Source organism: Aotus nancymaae, unplaced genomic scaffold (genome assembly GCF_030222135.1).
Source record: "Aotus nancymaae isolate 86718 unplaced genomic scaffold, 86718_ANA_hifiasm-v0.15.2.pri h1tg000033l, whole genome shotgun sequence".
Classification (NCBI taxonomy): domain Eukaryota; kingdom Metazoa; phylum Chordata; class Mammalia; order Primates; family Aotidae; genus Aotus; species Aotus nancymaae.
Genome location: NW_026988447.1, coordinates 60603499 through 60616216, shown reverse-complemented (window position 1 = coordinate 60616216; position 12718 = coordinate 60603499). Strand labels below are relative to the sequence as shown.

Genomic DNA, 12718 nt, shown 5'->3' with positions numbered 1-12718 from the left:
GACGTACAGATGGCTGCCTGCATGCAGGATTGGGCTGCCACCACGGCCCATTGTTAAATTTAATGCTGACAAAGTAATCAACTGGCTGACTCCTTCTTTTTATATTGGTCCTTCTCAATGGACAGCTGCACTCGGGGGTTGTACTAATCATGCCTTTAACAGGAGCGAGCTCCACAGCCCCATAGCAGTGAGAGCCTTTGTGAGGTCACTCTTTCGCTGCTGTACAGAAACTCACGCTTCACTCTCCCCAGCGTCTTTTAACAGGCTTCCTCACTCCCAGAAAATATATAGCATTTTTTTTCTGAGTGCTGCTTTTTCTGAAGTATAATACCATGGGAAAAAGTCACTTTTTAGTTTGTTTTCCAAGTGATAATTTCTTTTTGTTTTTCAAGTGATAACTTCTTACATACAAACAGAAAAATAATGCCTTTAATAATAATTGTAGAAGAAGATTGTAATAATTTCTGTAGATATTACCAAATTATAAGAAAACTAGAGGTCATGCGAAGGCGTCAAAAGCTTTTTCAACTCATTTCTCTGTCCAGCAACCAAGTATTTATTTTTATTTCTATACCATAAAGAATGATCTTTATTTTTTCTACAGTATAATGAGTATTAGATGCTTGCAGAATATCTTACTTCACAGAACGCTAAAGATATTTTTACAGTGAGAATGCCGAGTATATCAAGCACAGGCTCATCAGTCAGTAATACAATACCAGATTCACAGCATAGACAATGTTCTTCCTAGGGGGTCTCATGCTTGTCTTTTCCTTCCTGTGAAATGAAAGCCATTGTTCCTTCCTGCCCATACTTCTACTTGACCTAAGTAACTTCAACTCTGTTCTTCAGGATTTAATCTATACATAAATGAACATGGAGAATCTCTAATAATCTGTGACTATCTGGATATTGAGGCAAATAAAAATTATAATGTATTACTCAAATTAATAAAAAATGTGAATATACACTGTAAGAGGCATGTATTAGCTACAAATACAAGTAAATCTTGACTTGCTTTTATTATCACAAATGTCAGTGTCTGTGATTTGACAGTTTGCTTATAAAAAAAAGTCCCTTGCATATTCCTTTCTGCGCTTTGCTAATTTTCCATTCTGTATTCCAAGGCAAGCCAACAGATTGCAACAAAATCGGGTTAAACATTGATCTTCCGCCCTGACACTGCATTAACTTTTGTAATAAACATCTTCACTGTGTCAACCAGCACTGTGTTTACATATGGAACCCAGCAGCCAATTGTCTTGCTTCTTTTAGTTGCTTTTGAATTCCAGAAGGAATCTTATCTGGAAGACTAGAATCGTGCATCTGTCATGCCTTTCAATTTTGTATTTCAGATTAACTGCTCCTTTTCCTCCACATTCTTAAGGCCTTCTCAGAAATTTCCTTCCCAATTCACTTGGTAAGTGCCTGCTCAGGCTGTTATTCTATAATGAATTCATGCCTTCTCTCCTGTTTTTCCTGTGCCGCCCTTGTTATCTGGAGTCAGGATTCTGAGCTTTGACCTCCCTCCTTGTCCTGTTGCCTGAAGAGAATTGAGGACAGACCCTCAGACCTTAAATATTCTAGATTTTTAAGATCCAGTATTGGTTGAGATGAGGCCAACATTGGAGTAGAAGTAAGCGTGCGTGCGCGTGCACACACACACACGTGCACACGCACACACACGTGCACACACACACACGCACACACACGCACGCACACGTGCACGCACACGCACACATGCACACACGCACGTGTGCACACGTGCCCACGTGCACACACGCACACACACACATTTTCAACCTACGGTCTCTGAAAATTAACTATTTCTGTTCAGGTTCAGGGACTGACTGAAAGCATGAGCCAGTAGGTGTGCCTATACATTATTGATCAAATATTCTCTATATTTGAATGTTATGAAGAATACACATTTAGAAATTGGTTTTCATATCTGCAGATAGAGTCCATGCTGCTTGCTTCACTGAAGCTACAGGTAGAAGCTCACAACCAAAGGAGAAGGCTGAGGAGAAATTGCTCCATGAGATAAGGCAAGAGATTTATCCTATCCCTGAATGATTTTCTCTCTCTGAAAGCACAGAGCCATGTCATAAAGTGTGGGACTAGGGTCTCTAAAGAGCATGTAATACCTCATTCCTGGCGATATGGTCTAAAATGAAAGGGTCATAATTAATGGTCAGGTCACAAAATTTATTCCCAGAATCCTCTTATTTTAGTAAATAAGGAGAGATCTGCAAAAATTGTATGCCTGGGGAAAAATCCCATTCAGACCAACTGACCCAGATCAATCAATGACAATTCGGAGTAGTAATATTAAAAAATTCATTTGATGAACTCCCATAATTTGCTAAGAAGGTATTTACACAAGGCACTGTACTAAGTATATAACACAGTATCTCATTGTGTAATCCTTATAATAGCTCTATGAGGTACATGTCATTATTCCTATTTTGTAGACAGAAAAGAAAAATCTCTGATAGAGTAAAAGAGTTGTCCAAAGTCAGGCATTTACCACATTTACCAGAGTTATAACCCAAATTGGTCTAACTCTAAAAGCTCTTACCCATTCAGTCCCACTGCAGAATAAGGACACCAGCTGAGAGCAACAGAGAATGAGAATGCAGTCATGAGGGGAACCTATCATTGGATCTCATGTATGCAGAGGTTCCTCCTTCCACGAGAGTTTTGCCCTTGTCCTCATAAACTTTTATGTCAATACATTCAATGCATTGCATTGGGTTTATAGATTGGGAGCTAAAAAAGAATATATTTCTAAATATCAGCTATTTTATTTTACCAGCTTATCTTAAACTAGTTACAGAATCTCTCTCTTTATAACTTTTTACCTAAAAATAGGAATAAAACTACTCTTCAATATGTGAATTTTAAAATGGATAATAAAATCAAAGGAATTTAGAATCATTCTTGCACATAGTGGACACTTAGAAAATGCTGCTTCATAGCAGCACAGTTTACAATAGCAAAGACCTGGAACCAACCCAAATGCCCATCGATGATAGAATGGACAGGAAAAATGTGGCACATATACACCATGGAATATTATGCAGCCATTAAAAACGAGGAGTTCGCATCCTTTGTAGGGACATGGATGAACCTGGAAACCATCATTCTCAGCAAACTGACACAAGAACACAAAATCAAACGTCGCATGTTCTCACTCATAGGTGGGTGTTGAACAAGGAGAACACATGGACACAGGGAGGGGAGCACTATACACGGGGGTCTGTTGTGGGGGAGTGGGGGGGGACAGCGGGGGGGTGGGGAGTTGGGGAGGGATAGCATGGGGAGAAATGCCAGATATGGGTGAGGGGGAGGGAGGCAGCAAATCACACTGCCACGTATGCACCTATGCAACTACCTTGCATATTTTTCACATGTACCCCAAAACCTAAAATGCAATAAAAAAAAAAAAAGAAAGAAAATGCTGCTTCCTTATTGACTCCCTTCTCCTTACATTTCAGTCTTGTTCCAGGACTCATGGCCTCTCCAGAACAGAGGCTGTGTAGTCTTCATATCTTCGGACAAAATGCTTAGCACATAGTTGGTGGTCAATTACCGGAAATGATTTAAAGACATTGAGAATTACTTCATTTGAAATTTTAAGAGGTATGGTAAAGGTTTGGTTTCATAATATATATTTATGGATTTTTAAAAATATGTATTTTTCTTATATATTATGGTCAAACTCTTGGGCTCTTTAGAAAAAAAAAAACATTTTCCAGTTTTCTTTGAATCTCAGGCCAAGAGAATTAGAACATTGCATAAAATTACATAGGTATATCTGATAAAGGCCATACTTTCTCTTTCCATAAAAGTATAAAATTTTGTATAAAAAATTATCTTGTGGCCAAGCACAGTGGCTCACACCTGTAATTGCAGTACTTTGGGAGGCAAAGGCAGGAAGATTACTTGAGGGCAGGAGTTCAAGACTAGCCTGGCCAACATGGTGAAACCCCAACTCTACTAAAAACACAAAATTTAGCCGGGCCTGGTGGCACGCGCTTGTAATCCCAGCTATTCAGGAGGCTGAGGTAGGAGAATTGCTTGAACCCAGGAGGTAGAGTTTGCAGTGAGCTGAGATCATGTCACTGCACTTCAGCCTAGGCAACAGAGCAGGACTCTGTCTCAAATAAATAAATAAATCACCTTGTAAAATGTTATCCTCTTCACTCAAATATATAAAGTAAAAGATGTCTAATATTTTAACTAGCAAAAATATTTTAGTCAGTTATTTATCTTAAATTTCCTTTTTCCTCCCTCAGTCTAACAGTTTATTTTTATACTGGACTTTGGTCTATCAGTTTCACATATGGATCAACTATTTCCTACATATATAGTTTAGTTGTCTGTTGCTACATAACAACCTAATCCCAAAATGGTATTTTAATATTTCCTTGCCATCTCTGAGTTGTTTGGGCTCAGCTTGATGGTTTTTCTGCTTCCTATGATGTCAGCTACGGCTATAGTCATCTGAGGTCATGGGTGGTCTACAACATCCAAGATGGCTGCCTCTCATAACTGGCAACTGATGTAAGCTGTTGGTTGAGAAATGCTAGTAAGCAGGTCTCCTAAGTTTTCTTCCACATGACCTCTCCATGTAGCTGGTTTCTGAGAGGGAGTATCCAAAGAGTGAACGTTTCAAGGGAAAGAAGTAGAAGCTAAAGGTCTCTTAAGGCCTCCTTTCTGCTACATTCAGTTGCCAGCCCAGATTCAAAGGAGGGGAAATAAACACTCCTGTTGATCTGATATGTGTTTTATATAAAGAAGAAATCGGTCGGTCATTTTTAAAGACTGATTATTAAGTATAAATAGTTAACCTGTAATATTTTTTATAAATGGTTTCTCTCTCCATTCTACCCCTATAAAGTTTTCTTCTATATGTGAGAATTTAAAGTCTGTGATTTCTTTCAACGAACTAATCTACACATAGTTAGTTGTGTTTATCATTTGTCTTTGATGAATATATTATGATACTGAAAACCTGATATCCTATTAAACATTTAAATAAATATTTCACATTTTAGAATTCTGAGCTCTAACTCCTTCTTTATCCTCTGCATTAGAATTAGAAAAAAGCACTCAGACTTAAAATATACCAAATGAAGCAGTGGGGATGTAGGTGGTAAAGTTTTTTTGTTAGTCTTATTTTTTTCTTTTTGTTCATATATTTTGAGCTCTCAAAAATAGCTGTAAAATGTTTTATTACATTGCTAATACATGCATCATTAAAGAAAATTGAAACTCTAATTTAGCTAAATGAAAAAATTATATGCAATATTGGTGTGTAAGGGGTGGGGAGAAGGAGCACATTATAAGCTTCTTTGCTCCTTTCTAAATTTGTCTGTGAGACAGCACTAATTAAGAGTCTGAATTTCTAACACTAGTGTGGACTTCAATGGAGTAACTATTAAACAAGATAACAAGTGTTACCATGATAATCAGGTGAAGTTATTAAATAGAAAAGAACACATGTCTGTCTTTTATAAGAAGAAAGACATCGTTTCCACAGAGAAATAAAGAAGCTCTCTGAAGCCTGGAAACCTCTGGGAAGCGAACACATGTATTATTCTAGATCAGAACTCAAGATTCCAGCATGGAGGAAGACCTCATGTGGCCTCCCTGTCGAAAGGTGTGTAAAAACAAATGTTACAACTAAGAATTTGACATTAACCATGGGAAAATTTAAGACAAATGAAAGTTACACATTACTGATGAATCTCTTTGAAAAACTTGTTGAAGTTACATGGCATTTTTTTCATTCACTAATCAGACGGTAAGGTTATTGGGCCATGAATGGTAGGTATACTTAGCACATAGTATTCCTATTGTGTAAGTTCTTTTGTGCCTTTTCTTGTTATCAGGTAAATTATACCTGGATATTCTTTAAATGGGAAATTAACTGTTCTTGTAATTGAAGCAACATTACATTTGTTAATAGAGAGTAGAAGGTATAATCAGAATTTTGTTATAAATGGAAAAGGGGAAATTGATATTCTTTTTGTTTTTAGACATGGAACCTATGTAATAAGTAACATTGTTGATGGTAAGTACATACTGCTCAGCATTGATTTCTTACTTGCTGCAAGGGGAACTCACAGATGGAACCCAGGAAATAAGAAGTCAATATAGTGAAGGCAAGAACTTGATTCGATGAAACTCATCATTAAATGATGAGACTGATCACTCAACATATGCCATTACTCGAACATTTTTGTAGAAATATGATGTTAGTGGCATGAGCCAATATAAAATAACATTGAAATAAAGAGCACTGGATCTGAAATGAGACTGGCAAATTACTTACTATCTCAATGTTCCTTTGAATATTTATAAGATGGGGTAAAAACAAATATGATGCAAGGTACATGAGAAAAATTGTCATGATATGCAGGAGTTTTAGTAATAATTATATAAACATTAATATCTCTGGGTAAATAAGTTTCACAAAAGAGAAAATCTGGTAAGAAGCTAGAAGGGGTAAGAAAACCTTTCCTATAAAGGAAGAAGGATAAGAACTATAGCAAAATCTCCTAAGAAATCATGCAAGCAAGAAGAAAGTAAAGTTTAATATTTGAAGTGTTAAAAATATCACCAACCTAAACTTCTGTATCCAGTAAAATTATCTTCCCAAAGTGAAAAAGAAATAACTTTCTCAGAGAAACAAAAACTGAGGGAATCCATCTTAGTATACTTGCACTACAAGGTATTAAAAGATGTTCTTTAGAAGAAGGAAAATGATATAACACAGAATCTCAAATTTCCATAAAGAAAGGAAAAAAAAATCATGTTAGGCCATAAAACAAGTCTTAACAAATTTAAGGCAATAGGAATTATTTCAAGCATCTTTTCTGAGAAAAATGCCATAAAACTAGAAATTAACAACTAAAAAAAAAACCTCAGAAACTTTACAAATACATGGTAATTAAACAACATGGATCTACACAATCAATGGGTCAATATAATTGTTAAAAGGAAAATTAAAATTTTTCTTGAGACAAAGAAGAACAGAAGCACATCATACCAAAACCTACGGGACACGGCAAAAGCGGTTCTAATATAGAAGTTTATAGCAAAAAAGCCAACATCAGAAAGCAATAAAGACTTCTAATAAACAACCTAACAATGCACCTCAAGGAATTAGAAAAATGAGAACAAACAAAACCCCAAATTCAAAGAAGGAGGGAAAGAATAAAACTCAGAGCACAAATAAATGAAATAGAGACTTAAAAAATTAAAAGATGAATGAAATAAAGAGTAGGTGTTTTAAAAAGATAAACAAAATGGACAAACTTTTAGTTAGATTAACTTAGAAAAAAGAGAGAAGACTCAAATAAAAGAATTAAAAAGAAGACATTACAACTGATACCACAGAAAAACAAAGAATCATGAAATTATTATGAATGACAATATGTCAACAAATTTAATAACATATAAGAAATGGATAAAATCCTGTACACATACAAGCTACTGAGATTAAATTATAAAGTAGAATATCTGAACAGATCAATAATGAGTGAGGAAACTGAATGAGTAATAAAAAATCTGCATTAAAGAAAACCCTAGGACATGATGGCTTCACTGCCAAATTCTATCAAACTTTTAAAGAACTAATACCAATTCTTCCCAAACTATTCCAAAAGACAGAAAGGAGAGAGGGAATTCTTCAAAACTCAATTTATGAGCTCAATATTACTCTTATTCCAAAATTGAGGTAGGATACAACAGAAAAAGAATACCACAGACTAATACTCCTGATGAAGAAAGGTACAAAAATTCCCATTAAAAAGATCATTTACTATGATCATTTACTACTTGCATCTCAGGGATGCAAGTCAATAAATGTAATCCACCGCATTAACAGAAAAAAAATACAAAGAACATATAATAATTACAAAAGAAAAAACATTTGACAAAATTCAATATCCCTTCATGTTAAAAACTCTCAACAAATTAGGCATAGAAAGCATGTATTAAATACCTCAACAAAATAAAGGCCATATGCAACAAACAGTTAATATAATACTGAATGGGGAAGAGCTGAAAAAGTTTTCCTCTATAATCAGAAGGATATTTTTCTGTGTATGATAAGCTAAAATTTCTAATATTTAGTTAGCTCTTCTCATGCATTTTACTCAGTCCAGTCAGTGATGAGAATGCTCATTCTACATTGCTTGGAATATCTGGATAGCTACATACATGAATTAAAGTCACAGAGTACTTAATAAAAATTTTCTACAAAAATAAGACATTTCATTTATTAAAATTTTACAGAGAGGCATACAAGACTACAACAAATCACTGAAGTAAAGGTCTACAGTTTTTAAGAAGTCAGATTGGCTGGGCACATTGGCTCATGCCTATAATACCAGCACTTCGGAAGGCTGAGGTGAGTGGATCCCTTGAGCTCAGAAGTTTGAGACGAGCATGAGCAAATAGTGAAACCCTGTCTTTACCAAAAAGACAAAAACAATTATTTGGGCTTGGTGGTGTGCCTGTGGTCCCAGCTACTCAGGACACTGAGGCAAAAGGATCATTTGAGCCCAGGGAGGCCGAGGTTGCAGTAAACCAAGATCACGCCACAGCACTCCAGCCTAGGTGACAGAGTGAGACCCCATCTCAAAAAAAAAAAAAAAAAAAAAAGTCAAATGGTTGTCTAACTCCACACTTTGCATATTCTGGTCCAGGGGTTATGGAGGAACACAGCCAATGTGAGAAACAACAGCAACAGTAAGTCCTTGGCAACACTGAGAACAGGATTCTCCTTAAGACTGAGTCCATGGAAATAGAAGCTGGAGCCAGCATACTTCATTTCTGTTACAATCATACTCTATATAATTGACCTGGAATCTTTTGGCGGGTAGGATAACTGTGGAGGAATTTTAATGAACTGGACTTACGTATTGACAGGAAGAAGGTCAGCCTTATCCTCACAAGCAAGACCCCACACACTGGTACTGCCAGTTAACTGAGGAGAACCTTGTCTCTATGCCAAGTAACCCCTGCTGAGTAATTCCTTCCTCTGAACCAGCATCTGAAATAAGGATGTGGATATTCAGCTGAGCAGGGCAAGGATGCCCAGTTTGACTACTGCTATTCAGCATAATACTGTAAGTCTTAGCCAGAGTAACTAGACAATAGAAACAAAAAGAAGGCATCCAAATTACAAAGGAGGGTTCAAATTGTTCTCGTAAAATTCGTATGGAATCACAAAGACCCTGAAAACCAAAACAGTCCTAAGCAAAAAGAACAAAGCTGAGTGCATTATACTACCTGACTTCAAAATACACTACAAAGCTACAGTAAACAAAAAAAGCATAGTGCTGTCATAAAAACAGACACATAGACTAGACTAATGGAACCAAATAGCCTGCCCAGAAATAAATTAACACATCCACAGCCAACTAATTTTCAACAAATGTACCAATAACATACATTGGGGAAAGACAGTCTCTTCAGTAAATGGTGCTGGGAAAATTGAATATCTATATGTAGAAGACTAGGCCTAGACTACTACCTCTCAACATATACAAAATTAACTCAGTATGAATTAGACTTAAATGTAAAACTCAAAACTATGAAACATAGAGGAGAAGCTTTATGAAATTGGGATGGGAAAGAGTTTTTTTTTTTAATAAGGCTGCGAAGTCACAGGCAACAAAAATAAAAATAGGCAAATGGAATTAAATCAAACTCAAAAGCTTTTGTACAGCAATGAAAACATGAGCACAGTAAAGAAACAACCTACAGAATGAAAGAAAATAGACAAAAACTTTATGTCTGACAAGAGGTTAATATACAGAATGTATCAGACTTAAATAACTCAATAGAAAAAGAAAAAATAACCCAATTTAAAAAAAGGGCAAACAACTTTAATAGATATTTTTGAAAAGAAGACATGCAAATAGTCAACAGGTTTACAAAAAAAAAAAAGTGCTCAGTATCACTTATCAGCAGGGAAATGCAAAGCAAAACCACAATGAGATACCACCTTACTCCAGTTAGAATGGCTATTACCAAAAATATAAAAGAAATCAAGTACTGGCTAAAATGTGGGGAAAACGGGACACTTACACACTGTTGGTGGGATTGGAAACTAGTACAGCCATAATGGAAAACAGTATGTAGGTTCCTCAATAAATTAAACATAGAATTACCATATGATTCAGGGATGCTACTACTGCATATGTATCTAAAGGAAAGGAAATCAGTATGTCAAAAAGATATCTGCACTCTCGTGTTTATTGAAGCACTATTTACAACAGCCAACATATGGAATCAACCCAAATATTAAAAAACAGATGAATGGATAAGGGAATTGTGATATATACACACACACGCACACACACACACATTCATTACATTGTGTGTGTGTGTGTATATATATATAGTAAAATTCTATCATTTATGACAACAGGGATGAAACTGGAGGATATCATGTTGAATGAAATAAGCCAGAGACTAAATGACAGATACTATATAATCCCACTCACATGTGGAATCTTTTTTAAAAAGTTGATATAAAAGCAGAGAGTAGAACAGTGGTTACTAGAGACTGGGAAGAGGAGGAGGAATAATAGAATAGTAAGAAGTTGATCAATTAGTACAAAGTTTTAATTAAATAGGAAAAATGAATTGGGTTGTTCTATTGTAAAATAGGATGACTATGGTTAACATTAAAATATTCTATATTACAAAATACTTAGAAAAGAGGCTTTTAAATGTTCTTATCACAAAAAAATGCATGAGATGATGGTTACACTAATTCCCCTGATTAAATCATTATACAACATAGATATATATCAAAAAATCAAATTGTATCCTGTAAATATATACAATTACAATATGTCAAAATAAAAAATAAACAAATTTTTAAAAACATTTAAAGTAAATAATAGAAACACTGTTTGTATAATTATATCATGAACAAGTGAAAGTCATGACAGCAATATTGTTACAAGAAATAGATTTTAAATATAAGCATTCAAATAAATTAAAAGTAAAGGGAAGAGGAATTATTTATTATGCTAACACTAAAAGAAAGTTGGAGTAGCTATATTAATTTCAGACAAAAGCAGATTTTAAAATAGGGAAAATTATCTGGGATAAACAGGAGCAGTAAATATTGATAGAAAGGTCAATATTCTATGAAGACATAACAATCTTTCATGTGTATGCACCTAACAATAGAGCATCAAAATACGAGATAAAAACTGTTAAAACTGTAAAAAGAAATGGACAAGTCCACTATTATAACTGGAGACTTCAAAAGCCCTCTTTCAGGATTTGATACATTTAGCAGGCAGAAAGTCAATAAGGATATAATTTTTCTGAACAGCACTATCAATCAGTTTTAACTAATTGATATTTATAGAACACTTCCTCAAACAAAAGCAGAACACACATTCCCTTCAAACTCACATGGAACATTCATTAAGATAGACCACAATCTTGGTCATGAAATATATCTTAAATTTAAAGGGATACGAATCATACAAAGTATGTCCTCAGATGACAATGAAATTAAAATATAAATGAATAACAAGCAAGTTCTCAAATATCTGAAGATTAAGCAATCACACTTCTAAATAACACAGGAGTAAAAGAAGTCTCAAAATGAATAAAATACTTTTTGAACTAAGTGAAATTAAAAATACAAATCACAATTTGTGGGATGCAGTGAAAGTACTTAGAGGAAAATATTTAGTTATAGCACTAAATACATATATCAGAAAAGAAAAACTATCTAAAATCAATAATATAAGCTTCCATTATAAGAAGCTACAAAAAGAATAGAAATTTAGCCTAAGGCAAGCAGAACAAAAGAAACCAATAAAAATTAAAACAGAAATGATTAAAATTTAAAATTAGAAACAATAAATTCAATACATTTAACAGCTGATTCTTTTAAAATATTAATAAAATTATAAAATTCTAGCCATATTAATCAAGAGAAATTGAAAGAACATTCAATTTATTAGAAATAAAAGAGAAGGCATCCTTACTCATCACATGCACAATAATAGGATGACAAAGGAATACTATAAACAATGCTATGCCCACGAATTTCCTTGAAAGACACAAACTATCAAAACTCACACAAAGGAAAACAACATAAATATTTCTATATCTATTTAAAAAATTGAATAAATAATAACCTTTCAAAAAAGGAAACACCAGTTCCAGATAGATTCACTGGTAAATTTTACTAAACATTTAAGAAAGAAATAATGCCAATTTGTTACAATATTTTCAATAAAATAGGAAAAGCACTAACATTTTCTGAATTATGCTATGAGGTCAACATTATCATATTTCCAAAACCAGATAAAGACATTACAAGAAAGGAAAACTATAGATCAATATCTGTCACGAACTTAGGTGCAAAAATCTTCAACAAAGCAAATTAAATACAGCAATGTATAAAAAGAAATATATACCATAGCTGTTTCAGTCTATTCTGTGCTGCTACAATAGAATACAAAAGACTCTACAATTTATAATAAACAGATATTTGTTGGCACACAGTCTAGAAAGTTTAATACCAAGCTGCTGGCTTTTCGTAAGGGCCTTCTTGCTGCATTATTATATGTCAAAAGATGAGAGTGTGTGAGAGAGAGCTCACTCCTGAAGACTTTTTATTTAAGGCACTAAAAGTCCTATGAGGGTGGATCTGTTGCCT

The 12718-nt window shown here is 34.4% G+C and overlaps 1 protein-coding gene across 1 annotated transcript in view; it reads right to left on the bottom strand.

Moving 5' to 3' along the window:
• Positions 1 to 12718, bottom strand: part of CXXC4 (CXXC finger protein 4) — a 448834-nt gene that overhangs the window by 173397 nt on the left and 262719 nt on the right. The window lies entirely within an intron of this gene.